This window comes from Scyliorhinus torazame, chromosome 23 (assembly GCF_047496885.1).
Source record: "Scyliorhinus torazame isolate Kashiwa2021f chromosome 23, sScyTor2.1, whole genome shotgun sequence".
NCBI classification, from domain to species: domain Eukaryota; kingdom Metazoa; phylum Chordata; class Chondrichthyes; order Carcharhiniformes; family Scyliorhinidae; genus Scyliorhinus; species Scyliorhinus torazame.
The window spans coordinates 71337864-71357656 of record NC_092729.1 but is presented as its reverse complement, the minus strand read 5'-3'; the positions used below and the strand labels follow the sequence as shown (position 1 = coordinate 71357656).

General features: G+C 44.1%; 1 long non-coding RNA gene across 1 annotated transcript in view; it reads left to right on the top strand.

The window, feature by feature from the left end:
- Positions 1 to 17571, top strand: part of LOC140399779 (uncharacterized) — a 559175-nt gene extending 541604 nt beyond the window's left edge. Inside the window, exon 3 of the long non-coding RNA XR_011937868.1 lies at positions 17464 to 17571. This is a non-coding gene — a long non-coding RNA (uncharacterized lncRNA). The remainder of the gene's footprint in view (positions 1 to 17463) is intronic.
- Positions 17572 to 19793: the final 2222 nt, after the last annotated feature.

Sequence of the window (19793 nt, the reverse complement as noted above, 5' to 3'; positions counted from 1 at the left end):
GTTCCTGTGCCACCCACTGACAGTGCGACCAAGTGACACTTACTCTCAGTAATAACCTGCTCGCTGACCCCCCAGTTCGGTTCTACAGCAAGTGAATATGCATAACTCTTATTGTGTAACGGTGTCTCCCAATTCACCATTGTGCTTATACGCCTTACACATGTTCTATAACTGCGACCCTGAGTTCTCCGGCTAGCTTATATATATGACGCTGATTTTGTAACTGTGTCTCCCGCTGCCCAGATAGCTCATATACATGACCCTTATTCTGTAACTATATATCCTGGTTCCCCAGCTAGTGATATCCATGGTCCTTATTTTGTAACTGTCCAGACAGTTGCGGAGGGAGATTTTATACGACCCTCATTGTGTATCTGTGTCTCCAAGTTCCCCAGATAGCTAGATACACATGACGCTTATTCTCTAACTGTCTCTTCCAGTTCATCAGCGAGCTAATATACATGTCCCATTTCCGTAACTGTGTCTCCTAGTTTCACAGCTAGTTACCATACATAACTCTAATTCTGTAACTTTGTCTCCTCGTTCTGCAGGTAGCTTCTCTACATGGCCAGTATTCTGTTACTGTGTCTCCGCCTTCTCCAGCGCGAATGTATACATGACTCTCACTGCAACTGTCACCCTGTTCCCCAGCCAACGTACATGCATACTCTTATTCTGTAATAGTGTCTCACAGTTCCCCAGGTAACAAACATGTATAAAACTCATTCTGGAACTGTGCCTCCGAGTTCTCCAGCGAGCTTATGTACATGACCATTACTCTGTAACGGTGTATCTTAGTTCAACATCTAACCTACACGCATGATCACGATTCTGTAACTGTGTCTCCCATTTCCCAGCTGGCTTGTATACCTAACAGTTATTCTCCACCTGCCACTTCCAATTTCCCCGCTTGTGATACACATGGCCCTTATTATGTAATTGTATCTCCCAGTTCCCCCGCCATATTTTGTGCATTTCGCTTATTCTGCAACTTTATCCCAGTTCACTGAGAGCTTTATATTGTGACCCTCATTATCTAACGGTGTCTCAGAGTTCTCCAGCGACATTAAATTAATAAATATGATTCTGTTATTGACTCCCAGATCCTCCGCGACATTATATACATGACCGTTATTCTTCAACCGTGTCTCGCACTTGCACAGCTCGCTAACATACATGAGCCTCATTGTGTAATTTTGTCTCCTAGTTCTAAATAAATGATCCTTATTCTGCAACTGTCTGTCTTGGTTCCCCAAAAGCTTATACACATGATCTATATTCTGTAACTGCGACTCGTAGTTCTCCAACTAACTTATATACATGAGGTCTATTGTGTAACTGTATCTCCTGCTTCCCAAGGTAGCTTATATACATGAACCATTTTCAGTAATGTGTCAGCCAGGTCCTGAGCAAGTTTATATACATTACCCTCTGTATGTACCTATGTCTCCTAGTTCCCCAGCTAGCTCGGTATATTATTCCCTAGTTGTACCTCCTGGTTACCCAGCGAGGATATATCCATAATCCTTATTCTGTAACAGTGTCTCCTAGTTCCAGTTAGTTGGAAACATGATTATTCCTCTGGAACTGTGTTTCCTTGGTCCTCAGTGAGCTTATACACCTGACCCTTATTTGTAACTGTACTCGTAGTTCCGTAGCTAGCTCAGATCAATGACTTTGTTCCAATCTTGTGTTTCCAAGTTCTCCGGCTATGTATTTTGCCATGATTATTTGATTTATCTTCAATTAGTTCAGAGCAGTGCTTCCAAATTTTCCTCTAAATTGTTCACCAAAATTAGGTCGAAAGAACGATCTTCATTCACGTCACTTAGACTGACTCGGAAATAGGGGCCATGTAAATAATCGCACTGTGGAAGAGGAGGTGCAGTGACGAATAAGGTTCGTGTATATATGCCAGCTGGCATTTGGCCCATATTACGTACAATTAGGATCAGGCAAACTACCCTTGGGTTGAGAAGTCAGCCACCAGAGGCCATAGATTTAAGGTCAGTGGGGAAAAGTTTAGTGGAGATGTGCGAGGCAAGTTTTATTACACAGGATGATGAGTGGCTGGAACGTGTTATCAGATGAGGTTGTGAAAGCAGATCTATTAACGACGATCAAAAGGGATCTCGACAACTACATGGATAAGGTGGATATAGAGGGATACGGCACTAGGAAGTGCCGAGGGTTTTGGCTAAGTGTGGTATCATGGCCGTGAAAGGCTTGGAGGAGAAGGTCCTCTTCGTGTTCATTGTTTCCAAGTGAGCTTCTGTGGAACAATGAGACATGGTTACAAATCAAGGGTCATGTATCACAGCTCGCTGGGAAACAAGGCGATACGATTACAGAATAAGGTTCATGTATCTAAGCTAGCTTTGGAACATGGAGACTCAGTTACCGAATGATGTTCAGGTATTTACGTTATATGGGCATATGGAGATACCATGACTGAATGAAGAGCCATGTCTATAGGCTGGCGAGGGAAATGGGAGACACAGTTACATCGTGTGGGCAATGTCAATACACAAGATTTTTAACGGAGACACAGGTGCAGCACGGGTCATTAAGTGAAGCTTGTTGGGAAATAGTAGAAACTGTTACAGACTGTGGCTATATTTCCAAGTCAGGGTGGTGAGTGACTTGGAGGGGAAATCACCAAGTAGTGGGTTTCCTCGATATCTGAATTTTGCCCAGTCCCTGCTCCGGATTCAATTATTTGTCTCCTTGTATCGCTGGCATTTTGAACTCTTCCTCTCTTGTAAATACTGAAACCAAGTCATTAAAGGCATGTTTGTCATGTCCTTATTTTAATTGGCAAATACACCATCAACAGTTAAAAAAGGATGACATTCCATGTGACGGCTCTCCTTTTCATAATTAATTTCAAACGCTCCCTGTGATGATTCCTTGCGATTTTAGTTCCATGCTCTATTTATTTGTACTTTACTCTTGCTTTGTCACTGTTTACAACTGTGACAATCCTGCATCCACGATTATATCATGGCTGCCATGTTGTCACACGGAAGTTCAATTTGTGGCTGGCGTCATTTAATCTATTCTTCAAACGTTTTGTGTGTGTCTGTACAAACAAAATTAATAATATCGTAAGCTAGACACAGTCATTCTGCTCTAATTTTGTTTTACCTAAACGCGGCAACTGTTGCTATTTCAGCGACTTATCCACGTTTCTGTACAGACACTAACCCGGCAGACGGATACTGCAAGATACAGACTCGGAACAAGGGGCAGCCACTGAAGTCTGTAAAAAGGGGCATATTATTTCATTCAGAGGTTTTGGATGTTCTGAATTCTCTACCCCTGAACGCTGCGAATTCTCATCTGCAGAGGATATTATCTCTAAAAGGCTGTCTCTGTAACTAAGGCTGCTGTGTCAACTTGCAAATATACCTTCTAGATTTGAATTATTTGCAAGAGTTGCTGGTGATCTTCTGAGTGTATTTCCCTATTGGACATCGATGTCAGGGTGAGGGAAGCTCAGACTAAGTTTAAATAACGTTAAGAAATATAATTTTTTGGACCTAATTTTGGATGACAACTTAGAGGAAACAGTATAACCAAAGCTATGAAATAATTGAAAATACATACAATACTTCCATTAAAATACATAGCCATAGAACTTGGAGACACTGCAATAGAAAACATGACATTAATAAGAGCTAGCTGCGGAAATGGGGCACACAGTTCCAGAATAAAGTTCATGTATATAAGCTCGCAGGTGAACTGGGAGACAGTTAGAGAATAAGGGCCATTATATCAGCTCGCTGGGTAAGTGGCGAGCCAACTTAAAGAATAACGCTGATGTATGTCAGCATACAAACTGGCACTCCGTGCTACAGTTGTTTCGAAGCTATGTTAGGCCGCACTTCGAATATTGAGCACGATTGTAGTCCCCAGAAGGATGGAGAGGCTTTGGGAGAGGGTTCAGAGTAGGGTTACCAGGATGTTGCCTGGTCTGCCGGGTGCTAGCTATGCAAAGAGTCTCAATAGACCCGGACTGTTTTTATCAGAACCCCGGAGGATGATGACTAAGTCCGATGAATATCAGTACAAAAAGTCATCCTTCATGTATTTGGAACCGCTGTAAGGCCTAAAGGATTATGAGGAGCATGCATAGAGTGGGTGAGCAGGCACTTTTCTCTTGAGTGGATGTCAGCCACCAGGGGGCATAGGTTTAAGGTCAGTGAGGCAAATTTTCGAGATGTGCGAGGCAGGTTTTATTGCACAGGGTGGTGAGTGCTGGAACGCATTATCAGATGAGGTTGTGGAATCAGATATATTAACGGCGTTCAAAATAGTCAACAACAAATACATGGATAAGATGGATATAGGTGGATGCGGCACGAGGAAGTGCTAAGTGTGGTATCATGACCGTGAAAGCATTGGAGGACCGAAGGTCATCTTTGTGTTCATTGTTCTACAGGAGCTCGCTTCGAGGAAACGATGTAAGCAAAGGTCCGAAATCATTGAAATTAAATATAATACTCTTTGAAAAGTACATAACCAGAGAACTTGGAGACACTGCAATAGAAGACATATCATTAATATGAGCTAGCTGCGGAAATTGGACACACAGAATACGGGTCATGTATGTAACCTCGCTGGGCACCGAGGAGTGACGGTTATTGAATAAGGTCATGCATATCAGCTAGCTCTAAAGTGGTTCCAGCAATATCGTAACAATCCTAAAAACGAATTGTAAGAATTTTTAATCGAGGGTAAAGAGAATTGGCAGGTGGCCTTTTGCTTTCTATGTCGCGATTCGTCCAGGTCACCATAGTTAGTGACCCGGCTTCTCATAATACAAGCGTTTTGGGTTAACGTTCTGTCCCAGGATGGCGAGCAGGCCTAGCAAATCATCGCGGACATTTCAGTGTTCCTCTCTCGGTACGTTTTGGAGGATAAGGCCATCTACATGCTGAATATTGCAGAAAATACGGAGGCTGGGGATTGAGGGTGATTTAGAGATGTGGATCAGAAAATGGCTAGCTGAAAGAAGACAGGTGGTGGTTGATGGGAAATGTTCAGAATGGAGTTCAGTTACAAGTGGCGTACCACAAGGATCTGTTCTGGGGCCGTTGCTGTTTGTCATTTTTATCAATGACCTAGAGGAGGGCGCAGAAGGGTGGGTGAGTAAATTTGCAGATGACACTAAAGTCGCTGGTGTTGTCGACAGTGCGGAAGGATGTAGCGGGTTACAGAGGGTCATAAATAAGCTGCATAGCTGTGCTGAGAGGTGGCAAATGGAGTTTAATGTAGAGAAGTGTGAGGTGATTCACTTTGGAAGGAATAACAGGAATGCGGAATATTTGGCTAATGGTAAAGTTCTTGGAAGTGTGGATGAGCAGAGGGATCTAGGTGTCCATGTACATAGATCCCTAAAAGTTGCCACCCAGGTTGAAAGGATTGTGAAGAAGGCCTATGGAGTGTTGGCCTTTATTGGTAGAGGGATTGAGTTCCGGAGTCATGAGGTCATGTTGCAGCTGTACAAAACTCTGGTACGGCCGCATTTGGAGTATTGCGTACAGTTCTGGTCACCACATTATAGGAAGGATGTGGAAGCTTTGGAGCGGGTGCAGAGGAGATTTACCAGGATGTTGCCTGGTATGGAGGGAAAATCATATGAGGAAAGGCTGATGGACTTGAGGTTGTTTTCGTTAGAGAGAAGAAGGTTAAGAGGAGATTTAATAGAGGCATACAAAATGATCAGGTGGTTAGATAGGGTGGACAGTGAGAGCCTTCTCCCGCGGATGGAAATGGCAAGCGCGAGGGGACATAGCTTTAAACTGAGGGGTAATAGATATAGGACAGAGGTCAGAGGAAGGTTCTTTACGCAAAGAGTGGTGGGGCCGTGGAATGCCCTACCTGCAACAGTAGTGAACTCGCCGACATTGAGGGCATTTAAAAGTTTATTGGATAAGCATATGGATGATAATGGCATAGTGTAGGTTAGATGGCTTTTGTTTCGGGGCAACATCGTGGGCCGAAGGGCCTGTTCTGCGCTATATCGTTATATGTTCTATGAATTAACATTTTTGGTTTGGAATATGGGAATATTGTGAAATCCCTGCGGTAAACATGTGCAGCTGGACTGACGGCCCAGGAAGGCGAAGGGGATTTGTATTGGCGTTCCGTTCTTAAGGAAACGGACCAACATATATTACTGATATCTAAAACAGTAATATTTCGGGCGTGTGTTGTTCGTTATATTAATATCTCGGGACTGATCACCACCGTGGGGCAGGCCAAAGCGGTTGTTTGATTCAATATTCGGTAGTCGATACTTAATAGCAAAGTTGCATCCGGCTTCTTTACTGACCAGATAGGGGAATTATTTGCTGAGACTACGGGAGTAGGACTCCCTACCCCACTAATCCGGTAATCACGTTCGGCACATTTTCTTCTGATAGCTTGGGGAACGCATATTATTTCTGAGGTTGGTTCCAGCCCCTCTATAGCAACCTCTAGAACACATAACATTACTGCGCAGTACAGGCCCTTCGGTCTTTAATGTTGCGCCGACCGGTGAAACCACTCTAAAGCCAATCTAACCCTTATCATCCATATGTTTATCCAATGGCCATTTAAATGCCCTTAATTTTGGTGAGTCCACCACTGCTGCAGGCAGGGCATTCCACGCCCTTACTACTCTCTGAGTAAAGAACCTACCTCTGACATCTGTTCTATATCTCTCTCCCCTCAATTTAAAGCTATGACCCACTTGTGCTAGACATCACCATCCTAGGAAAACGGCTCTCACTGTCCACCCTATCTAATCCTCTGATCATCGTGTATGCCTCAATTAAGTCACCTCTGAACCTTCTTCTCTCTAACGAAAACAGCCTTAAGTTCCTCAGACTTTCCTCATAAGATCTTCGCTCCATATCAGGCAACATCCTTGTAAATCTCCTCTGCACCTTTCCCAATGCTTCCACATCCTTCCTTTAATGCGGCGACCAGAATTGCATGCAATACTCCAATTGCGGCCGCACGAGAGCTTTGTACAGCTGCAATATGACTTCATGGCTCCGAAACTCAATCCCTCTACCAATAAAAGCTAACACACCGTGTGCCTTCTTAACAACCCTATCAACCTGGGTGGCAACTTTCAGGGATCTATGCACATGGCCACCGAGATCTCTCTGCTGATTCACACTACCAAGAATCTTACCATTAGCCCAGTACTCTGTATTCCCGTTACTCCTTCCAAAATGAATCACCTCACACTTTTCTGCATTAAACTCCATTTGCTACCTCTCAGCCCAGCTCTAGAGCATATCTATGTCCCTCTGTAACCTGCAACATCCTTCCGCACTGTCCACAACTCACCGACTTTAGTGTGATCTGCAAATTTACTCACCCATCCTTCTACGCCCTCCTCCAGGTCATTTATAAAAATGACAAACAGCATGGTCCCCAAAACACATCCTTGTGGTACACCACTAGTAACTGAACTCCAGGCTGAACATTTCCCATCAACCACCAACCTCTGACAATATGCCGCTAACAGATTTGAGTTGGGCTGAAACCGGATCTCGATTCCAGAGCACATGTTGCACTAATGGGCCCCCTGACATTTTGTCTTTCTGAACGCACAGTTTGCACACGGTACACATTTTGTCCAAGTATTTCACACACAGATCGGGGATGATGTCTTTAACTCTCCATCAATTTGTCAAGCAATTTTGTATGCCAAAGAATGAACTAAACTTTCACATTCGCTCGAAGCCAAGGATGTGTTCTGTCCTCGGGAAGAATCACTCAAGATAGCAGAATGGAAAATCAATATGACTTCCAGTCTAAACTCTAAAGGGTGAGTTTCTCCACCATATCACATGTGGCCCTTGAAACCGCTCAACATGATTTCCCTTTGATTGCACCATTCAATTCGGGGTGAGCTGCTGGTGTTAAATGTGGTGCGTGACCTCCAGTATCACCGGCATTTGACTGGATGCCTCCTCCCCAACCGCTAGCTAGCAGGCGACCTGTATTCTCACATTTCACGCTGCAGGACCATTCTGCAAAGGCCTGACACCGTCATTGATTACATAACGGAGCGTGGGTAGATGAGTCAGGAGCGTGCGCCCCTCAAAACTACAGAGATGATTCTTTCCTGCATATTGGTGCATCCGAGTTCTTCCAGGCCCGTGCAATGGTTGGAGAGTTTTCTCAGCCCCCTGTGAATAATGTTAAGGTTCGCAAGATTCTTGGAAAGTAGTTGGTCACAATTATAACACCGGCCGGTTGACGCTAGTCCTGGTCTGGTCGGTAGCGCGGGATGTGTCCTGTTTGTGGGTTCACCATGCCTCTTATCTGGAACGGGTCTCTCGTGATAAGGAGGGGAAAGTAGTTTTATTCGTATCTCTCTGTGCCCACCGTCATTTTCCCAGATTGCCCAGTATCCCTGAGTTGAAGCAACACAATATTGCCATTTTGGGGGTCCCCGTGGCCTGAGTTTCCCTTCGCCGTGCTCGGGTTAAACGGTGGAGGATCCATGTCGCAGGGTGTGTTGAATCGGGAGGATCAACAGATTCCCAAGCTTTCTGGCCATTTTGGGCTGCATGTGAGACGAACGCATTAGTCAATCTGGTATCATTTGTGGTGCGCATGTCTTGTCAGAAGAAATCATTTTGTTCCGAGTTTTGATCTCTCGAAACTCACCCACAGCTTTTATTACAGAGATTGCTACAATGATTATCAGTCTCTCCTTTCGTGTTCATCTTGTTCAATGTACAAACCTCAATTCCTCGGCGTCACTGTGATATCCATGGCTGATTGTTAGATTTTAGTCAATGTCTGATGCAAGTCCTGTCTCATTGAAAACAGTTCACTGCACCTGCTTTTTCACTGCTCAGTTTGTTATTATTCCCTGAAGGACATTAGTGAACCATCTGGGTTTTTATGACAATCGAAAATGGTTTCATATTCACCATTCGGAATTTAATTCTTTATATTTACTGGATTCAGTCCCTCCAAATGCCCTGATTGCATTCAAAACCAGGACCACAGAGCATTACCCTGGGTCCCTGAATTACGACCAACTGCTTTTTTCAGATAATGGAAATCGGATCAGCCTCCTTGGAGCCAAATTGTTTCCCTTGGGGGATTCAACTTTCTTTAAAACGAGACTCATTTCAAGGTGTTCTCCCATTGCCTCTTCGGCAGCATCGCTTTGGCAACTGAAAGAGATCAGCGGCTCCAGAGGGTGCGAGTGGAGAGATTGAAATCTGACATTCACAACCTGGCATGTTCCAACAATGGCTGTGAATGTGAGAACAATGGATTGGAATGATACAACAATGTTTCAGAATCTGACAACTGTGGGTAGGAATGTTCCATCAATGGATGAGAATCTGAAAACAATAATGGTTGATCATAATCTGAGAACAAATGACTGGAATGTTCCAACAGCAAACAAGGGTTTTTTGGCTGCGCTTTACCAACTTTCTACATTTTGTAAATGGATGTCATTGGAAAAACGGATCTATTGGACACTCCAAGTTATTCAGGCGGGTTACTATCCCTTCCTTGCTGGTTTCGGTGTCCCTGGTAAGAAACTTTATGTCTTTAATGCTCCAATCCATTGTTAACCACGGTATTTTGCTGTCATTTATATTTGGATGTGAAAATGCATTTTGTGAAGTTCAATCTGAAACACCTTTACCTCTCCATCAATGTAATAGAACATAGAACATAGAACAATACAGCGCAGTACAGGCCCTTCGGCCCACGATGTTGCACCGAAACAAAAGCTATCTAACCTACACTATGCCATTATCATCCATATGTTTATCCAATAAACTTTTAAATGCCCTCAATGTTGGCCCTCGATGTCACTGATCTGTCCAATGTCTGAGCCTTAAGAAAAGACAGTTCACAATCTCTGCAATTGCTTTAACGTTGAGGTGATTTCCGTTCCCACATCATCTCCAGTACCAAACCTGTCTTCTATCACCTCCAAAATATCACTTCCCCAATTCTGCCGTCGAAAACTCCTCACCTATTGTCAAAATGTAAACTCGAGAGCTCCAATGTCATCAGCGAAACACTTCAGATTACCAAACTTTGTAACGCACAGAACATCCATACCTCTGTAATCTGAACTGCATATCACAGAAGATCAGTTCAATCACCATTCTGATGCATGATTTGGACTGGGGTGGGCATAGTAAGGAATCTTACAGCACCAGGGTAAAGTCCAACAGGTTTGTCTCGAATCACTAGCTTTCGGAGCGCAGCTCCTTCCTCTGGTCCTTCCTCACCTGATGAAGGAGCTGTGGGCCGAAAGATAGTGATTCGAAACAAACCGGTTGGACTTTAATCTGGTGTCGTAAGATTTCATTCTGATGCAAGCAGACGCACATGTATTCCCTTTCGCGCTGCTCATTGACTTTTTCCATATTTCTGCAACATCTATCCACTTACGGCTGTTCCCAATCCCTTTTTGAAGTTAATTTACTTTTATATATATATCTTCTTTGTCGCAATCTCCGGCGCTCTCTGTCACCAAGAGAATGCGCTGAGACTGTTACGTGGCTGGACGTGAGTGCTTTCGAGCTGGGTAAAAAACAGCGAGTTCAAGTGGTGAGTTCTAACGGGTTATAAGGGGGTAACTAGTAATTAAACTGATCTTCAATTGAAAGCTAAATGAGCCCTCAAATCGGGTAATAGAAAACTAATCGTTTGGCGAGTTGTATTGCTGAAACAGGATGCAGCTGAGTTACACTCAACTGTACCTGTTGGATTGTGCAACTGGTTTAATTCTGTTTCCAGAGCATTGGATTTTGAGGCCGCTAAACAGGGAAGACAGTCGGTATTGTTTGTCTGCACTGTTTGGCAGTACTGTTTTTCTGCACTGTGAGAGCTACTTGGCAAGACAGGAGCGTGCTTTGCAGTTGGGTGGAAAACACGGAGTTGGGTGAAATTGGCAGACGGGGAAACGGAAGTATCGGACGCAGAGCTGAGCAGGAGATGATCGAACAGATCCAGGGAATGGAAAGCGGTTTCATGATTCACTGACACAGTGTTCCGACTTGGGGGACGGGGGGATGAAGAGTGTCATCACAGGAAGATGTGATTTTCTTGGCGAATAAGGAATCTGTTCAAATTTGAAAATCCATTTTAAATTTCCTGTTATAAATTGCGTTCATGTTGAAGTAGTGGGGGAATATTAAAAATGTTTTAAAAGTTAAAAAAATTAAAATCTAATTTAAAAAACTAGAGATTGAGGGACGCGTGGTGTGTTCTTCCTGCATGATGTAAGAGCTGATGGGCCCCATTGAGGTTCCTAGTGACCACATCTGTAGTAAGTGTTGGTTGCTTGAGGAACTCCGGCTCAGATGTGATGAGTTGGATTCTGAGCTTCGGACGTTGCGACAGATCAAGGAGGGGGAGAGGTACCCAGACACTGTGTTCCAGAATGTAGTCACACCACCGAGACATACTACCTTGAATTGAGCCAGTGGTCAGGGACAGACAGGAGCATGTGGCTGCTATTGAGGCAGGTCGAGAGTATCTAACTTCAGTCATGGAGGTGTCTCAGCTCTTGACCTTTTCCAACAGATACGACGTACTTGCTCAATTGTTGATGGGGACAAGGACTGTAGGGAGGATGAGTTAGCTGACCACTGTGCCGTGGTACTGGAGGTCATTCAAGCGTGTAAGCAAAACGACAAGTGGTAGCAGCAGTGGATTCAATGATTCGGGAGACAAAGATCATCCTTTATAAGCAGGACCAACAGTGCCACATGGTAAGTTGGCTGCCCGGTGCCACGGTGACGGACATCTCTAACTGGCGTGAAGTTATATTGGAGTGGGAGGGGGAGGATCCAGTTTTAGTGGCCCACATTGATACGGACAACATAGTAAAGACAAGGAAAGAGGACCTGTTTGTGAATTATCATGAACTAGGAACAAAAGAATCGAACAGGTCCTCAAGAGTTATATTCTCTGGATTACTGCCCGAGGCATCTGCAAATGGGCACAGGAATGATAAAATTAGGGAGGTAAACACGCGGCTAAACGAGCGGTGCAGGTGGCGTTCCATTTCATGCGGAACTGGTATCAGTATGTTGACAAGACGGATATGTTCCGTTGGATGGCGTCCACCTTAATTGGACTGGGAACATTGTTCCAGCGGGAAGGAGTAAATAAAGTGGTCACAAGGACTTTAAACTAGCAAATAGGGGGAAGGGAATGGTAAAACTACAAGACGTATAATGGTTAATGGGAACCAGAACAGCAGGTCAGCATGTGAAGAGAAGGTAGAAATTAATAGAAATAACAGTCTGGGCGAGTCTATCCGCTGGGAAGCCGGGAGGACACGGGAAAAAATGTTAGGTGACTGGGGGAGCAAATGCTGTGGATGAGGCACATTGTTACCAGAGATTAATGAAGGAGGTCAGAATGTGTGAAAAGCAGAGTGCGCAAGAAAATCGTCTAAGCGAAAAACAAATCAGTCGGACATATTTGGGCAACGTCCCCTGACAACGCGTTCCAGGCACTCACCACCATCTGCGTAAAAAACCTGCTTTGCACATATCCTCTGCACGTTGCCCCACGGACCTTAAACCTATGTCCCATGGTGCCTGACCCGTCCACCATGGGAAAGAGTGCGTGCCCATCTACGCTATCTCTGCCCCCCATGATATTGTGGAGCTCTATCAGGTCATCCCTAAACTCCGCCTTTCTAATAAAAACAGTCTATTCAGCATCTCCGCATAGCTAAGGCCCTTCAGACCAGGAAATATCCTGGCAAACCTCCTCTGCACCCTGTCCAAAATCTCCATACCGTTCTGTAATGTGGCATCCAGAATTGTGTGCAATATTCCAATTGCAGCCTTACCAAGGTTCTATCCGTGACTTGCTAATTTTTATACTAAATGCCACGTCCAATTAAGGCAAGCATTCTGTATGATTTCTTCATTACGTTGTCCACCTGTGTTGCCACTTTCAAAGATCTCTGGATGTATGCCCAGTTCTCTCGGATTTTCTATATTCCGAGGTTTTGCTATTTACGGCATATTTCCACTCTATGTTAGACCTACCAAAATGCATTAATTCGCATTTATCCTGAATAAAACCCATTTACCATTTCCCTATCCATGTCACCAATCTATATCTGTCCTGCTGTATCCTCTGACAATCCTCAACACTATCTGCCACTTCACCAAACTTGGTGTCATCCACAAAATTACTAATCAGACCAGCTACATTTTCCCCCAAATCGTTCATAGATACTCCAAACAACAGAGGTCCCAGCACAATTCCCTGTGGAACACCGCGGGTCATTGCCTTCCAGACAGGAAAAAAACCCTTTCACTGCTACCCTCTGTCATCCGTGACCGAGCCAGTTTTGTATCTATCTTACCACCAGACCTCAGATCCCGTGTGACTTCACCTTTTGTACCAGCCTGCCATGAGGCACTCGGTCAAATGTTTTTTAAAAATAAATTTAAAACACGAATACATTTTTTTCCAACTAAGCGGCAATTTAGCATGGCCAATTCACCTACCCTGCAATCTTTTGGTTTGGGGGGCAAAACCCACGCAAACACGGGATGTATGTGCGAACTCCACACAGAGAGTCCGAGAGCCGGGATCGAACCTGGGACCTCGGCATCGTGAGGCGGTAATGCTAATCACTGTGCCACCGTGCTGTCCTTTGTCAAAGGTTTTACGGAAATTCATGGAAACAACATTCACTGCCCTCCCCTCATGAATCATCTTTGTCACCTCCTCAAAAACTCGATCAAGTTAGTGAGGCGTGACCTCTCCTTCATAAAACCATGCTGTCTATCACAAATGAGCCAATTTCTTTACAAATGGGGATCAATCCTGTCCCTGAACGTACTGTCCAATAATTTATCCCCTGCCTTTGCGAGGCTCAACGTATAATTTCCTTCATTATCGCTGCTGCTTTTCTTAAATAGAGGTACCACGTCAGCTATTCTCCACTGCTGTGGTATCTAACCTGAAGTCAATGAGGATACAAAGATGCCAGTTAAGGCGCTAGCTATTTGCTCCCTTGCTTCCCTCAGTATTCTGGGGTTAGCCCATCCGGCCAAGGAGACTGGGATCAACTTTAATATAATATAAAATACCCAATACTTCCTCCTTTTTGATTTCAACATGACCCAGATTATCCACACACCCTACCCAAGAATCGGCTTCCACAAAGTTATTTTCTTTGGTGAACACTAATGAAAAGTATTTACTTAGTACTCTTCACCTCCTCTGATTCAACATATAGATACCCCCACTCACCTTAACTGGTCCAATTTTTTCGCTGCTCACCCTTATGTTGTTTTACGTCCGAATAAGATGCTTTGGGATTCACCTTAATCTTCCTTGCCAAGGAGATGTCATGGTCATTCCCGGACCTCTTAATTTCCATCTTGATCACCTTCCTACTTTCTGTATACTCTTCTATAAAGTATTGAGGTTTTCATCATAAAGGATTCCCATCAGCCAATAGCATCTGTGTCCTTTCCGAAGCAATCACCTAAGAATGTTACTGGATTCGGTGACATATAGAACATAGAGCATAAAACGGTCGAGCACAGAACAGGCCCATCGGCCCTCGATGTTGTGCGGAGCCGTTGTCCGAAAACAAGATCAAGGTATCCCACTCCCTTTCATTCTTGTGTGCTCCATGTGCCTATCCAATAATCGCTTGAAAATTCCTAAAGTGCCCGACTCCACTATCACAGCAGGCAGTCCATTCCACACCCTAACCACTCTCAGAGTATAGAACCTACCTCGGACATCCCTCCTATATCTCCCACCCTGAGCATTATAGTTCCGCACCTTTGTAACAGCTACATCCACCCGAGGAAATATTCTCTGAACGTCCACTCTATCTATTCCCCTCATCATCTATACACCAAAGAAAAAAGCCCGAGCTTTCTCAACCTTTCCTCATAAGACCTATCCTGCAAACGAGGCAGCGTCCTGGTAAATCTCGTTTGCACCCTTGCAATGCTTCCACGTCCTTCCTATAGTGAGGTGACCAGAACTGCACACAATACTCCAAATGTGGTTTCACCACGGCCATGTACAGTTGCAGCATAACCCCGCGGCTCTTAAACTAAAGCCCCCTGTTAATAAACGCTAACACACTATAGGCCTTCTTCACGACTCTATCCACTTGAGTGGCAACTTTCGGAGATCTGTGGACACGAACCCCAAGATCTATCTGTTGCTCCACATTCCTCATAATCCTGACGTTGACCCTGTAATCAGCATTCACATTTTTTCTACCAAAATGAATCACCTCGCACTTATCAGGGTTAAACTATATCTGCCATTTTTCTGCCCAGCTCTGCATCCTATCAATGTATCATTGCAGCCAACAACAGCCCTCCACCTCATCTACTACTCCATCAATCTTGGTGTCATCAGCAAATATACTGACCCACCCTTCAGCCCCCTCCTCCAAGTCATTGATAAAATCACAAATAGCAGAGGACCCAGCACCTGTGTACCTGTGGTACACCTCTGGTAACTGGTCTTCTGTCTGACAATTTTCCATTAACCACCACCATTTGTCTTCTATGTGATAACCAGATACTTATCCAATTGGCCACATTTCCTCTATCCCACACCTCCTTACGTTCTTCATAAGCCGACCATGGGGAACCTTATCAAACGCCTGACTAAAATGTATGTATACGACATCAACTGCTCTACCTTCATCTACGCACCTAGTTACCTCCTCAAAGAATTCAATCAAATTTGTGAGGCAGGCCTTCCCTTCACGAATCCGTGCTGACTATCCCGAATTAAGCTGAATCTTTCCAAATGGTCATAAATCCTATCCTTCAGGGCCTTTTCCATTAACTTACTGACAATCGAAGTAAGGCTAACCAACCTATAATTACCATTTTCTTGAACAGAGGAACAACATTCGCCACTCTCCAGGCCTTTGGCACTATCTCCGTGGACCGTGAGGACCCAATGATCAAAGCAAAGGCTCTGAAATCTCACCCCCTGTCTCCCAAAGAATTCCCTCACACGGTCATTCCTCCCTGCCGGACAGGGACATACATAATCAAGGACACACAGTATTTGTTCCTTGAACAAGCTCCAGTTTTCATTTGTTTCTTTCCTTGACAATGTCTTTCCCATCTTATGCTCCCTAATTCTTGCATAATCGCATCATAATTACCCCTCCCCCAATTATAAACCTTGCCTTGCCGTATGTCCCTATCCCTCTCCATTGCAGTAGTGAAAGTCACCGAATTTTGGTCACTATATCCAAAGTGCTCTCCCACAAAAAAATCTAACACTTGGCCCGGTTCATTGCCCAGTACCAAATCCAATATACCCCCCCCCCTCCCCCTCTTGTCGGCCTATCCACATATTGTGCCAGGAAACCCTCCTGCACACAATGTACAAGCACTTGCCCATCCGAACTGTTCGACCTATAGAGGTTCCAATCAATATTTGGAAAGTTAAAGTCACCCATGACAACTACCCTGAGACCTCCACACCTATCCATTATCTGTTTTGCAATTTCTTCCTCCACATCTCGATTACTATTTGGGGGCATATAGAAAACAGCTGACAACGTGACCGCTCCTTTCCTGTTTCGAACTTCGGCCCATATTAAGTCAGTAGGCAGATCACCTTCGAACTGCATTTCTGCAGCCGTTAAATTATCCTTGATTAACAATGCCAGTCCTCCACCTCTTTTACCACCTTCCCCACTCTTACTGAAACTTCTATACACCGGAACTTCCAACAACCATTCCTGTCCCTGTTCTAACCATGTCTCCGTAATGGCTACAACATCGTAGTCACACGTACCAATCCACGCTCCATGTTGACCCATCTTATTCTGGATGCTCCTTGCATTCAAGGAGACACACTTCAACCCACCTTTCTGTCATGCGCTCTTGATACCCTCCTCAGTACCTCACTACTCTTAACACTGGCTTCTGGACTACAGCTCGTTTCCCTTCTCCTTGACAAATTAGTTTAAACCCCCCGAAGAGCCGTTATTCATACAATCAAAGAATTCACTGTGCAGAAGGAGGCCATTTAGTCCATCACTCTGCACCGGCCTTGGAAAGAGCACGCTACCCGGGCCCACGCCTTCACCCTATCCCCGTAACCCAGTAACCCCACAAAACCATTTTGGACATTATGGGGAACTTAGAATGGCCAATACACCGAACCTGCACATCTTTGAACTGTGGGAGGAACGCGCAGCACACGGAGAAAAGACCCATGCTGACACGGAGAGAACATCAAGACTCCGCACAGACAGTGACCCAAGCCGGGAATCGAACCTGGGCCTGGAGCTGTGAAAGAACAACAACAACCACTGTATACCGTGCCGACCTAATATATGAAACGGATCAATCATCATTCTGTCAAACTAACGGTTTTCTCTCCATCCAGATGCAGAATTTCACTGTTTATTTTGCTTCCCTCCAGCTAATGTAGCTACGATTGTGACCCTGACTCTTCGGAATTGTGGACTCTCCAGATGTGTCACTCGCTACCTGCTGGCCATGGCAGCAGCAGATCTACTGGTCATTATTATCGATCTAATATTCAGACACATCCCGATTGTTTACTGTGAGCGGTTTTATTTCCTGTGGTTTATCCCTGTGTGTAATATCCATGCTGCCTTTCTTTATGCAGCTACGGACTGTTCTGTCTGGTTTACTGTGTCTTTCACCATTGATCGATTTGTGGCCATTTGTTGCCAGAAGCTGAGCAATAGACATTGCACTGAGAAAGTGGCGGCTGTGGTTCTCGGAACCGTGGCTGTGCTGAGCTGTTTCAAAAACATTTTTTGGTACTTCATGTTGTCAGACTCGTACTCGATTCGTAACAAACCCTTCTTTTGTATTCTAACATTCGCCAAACAAGTATCTCCTGTTTGGATATCCATCGAGTTCCTGCATCATATTGTGACCCCGTGTGTCCCATTCGTCCTGATTCTGTTGCTTAATGTTGCAACCATCAGACACATAGTGGTGAGCAGTAAAGCCCGCAGCCGACTTCGGGCAAACAATGCTGCGAAGAGTTCCAGAGACCCAGAGATGGAGAGTCGAACAAAATCAATCTTATTGCTGTTCGTTATCTCGTTGAATTTCATCCTGTTATGGACAGTTTTAATGGTGTATTCTATATGGAGACGGACATATTATTTGATAGATGATTCTGCATTGATGAGTGATGTTGTTCTGGAAATTGGCTTCATGTTGCAGCTTCTGAGCTGCTGCACAAACACTTGTATTTATGCCGTGACCCAAACTATTTTCAGGGTGCAGTTGATGAATGTACTGAAATATCCATTTGTTTCGATTTTTCGATGCATTCAGAGATGTACAGAAATGAGCAATTGACAATTTGGAGAAATTAATTGCTTGTTTCAATTTTCCCATCGCTGTCGTTGGGAGAGAGCGGACCAGAAGTACTCCCATGGGAAAAAAGTCGGGGGACTCACTGTCACTGTCGCAACATTAGCAGGTGTTGCTCTCTTTGGTTGACTCTGAATCTGACGGTCAATGTGGTCGCCTTCCTTAATCCTAATTATGTTTGCTCTAGAGTATCCAGGTATCTTTTGATACCGCCACAACTTTCAAACCCGAATACTGATCAAAGAGTCGGTACACCAGTTAGTTAATTCAAAGTCAATATTATTTATTTACACACACAGTAATATCGACTCATGCACGAAATACTACAGACTAAACCAGCACTACTGCTAAACCCTATAATTAGCTTCGGGCGCCCACTAAGTCAGAGGAACAATGGCCGTTAGTGTCCAAAATTGCCCTTAGTGTTGGGTGGGGTTACTGGGTTATGGGGATAGGGTGGAGGTGTTGACCTTGGGCAGGGTGCTCTTTCCAAGAGCCGGTGCAGACTCGATGGGCCGAATGGCCTCCTTCTGCACTGTAAATTCTATGATAATATATGATGTTCTATGATCTATACATTAATCAGGAAGAGAAAATGGGATTGCAGATGCTGCATCACGAATCTGATATGGAGAAGATTGGAATGTTCGAAGGAGGAGAACAAAGAGTGAAATTGAGATACTCATGTTTAACTTGCATGCTTAAATGTAATATACGCACCTTAACGAGCATTAGTTGTGTTAAGTAATGGGAAATATATACAGTTGAAAGACTTTAAAAAATGACGTCAACGTTGTATATTGCTAGATCATTGTTCAGGGAAGGTGTGATGAACGTAGACATTTCACCTACATTGTATTATAGGCATTTGGTGCAGTAAGGGGTAAATGTCTGGTTTAGTGTTTGCTTGATTGCTGCAGTAGTGTTTTAAACACCCTGGATGCATGGCAGCTAAGCTTGTTGCTCCGAGAGTCTAATTAAAACATTGTATAGGTTTGGGCTAATGGGTTTTATGTATTTTAAAAGCGTTCCGGTGGAGCAGTTAATTAGAGACAAGGTGTTCACTTTAATAATATTATAAAGTTCAACCCAAGAGTTGAAGCAGTCAGTTGTTACCGGCTTCAAGAAAGTTACTTTTAGCTGGAAGGTGAGCTGGTAAGGTTTCTGAACATTTGAATATTTGAACATTTAGATATTCTGCATTGTTCTAGCAGGGTGTCAGATCATTTCTTTCCACAGTCTCAAAAGATCTCTTGAAAGTGGAGTGTTCGATATATCTCAACACAACAATATTCCTGAACGCTAACAGCAGTTTAATGTCCTTTGGAATCTGAGATAATCTTGCTGCTTGAGTGAAAATAAAGATCATAGTTCAGGATTATTGTGTCACTCTAT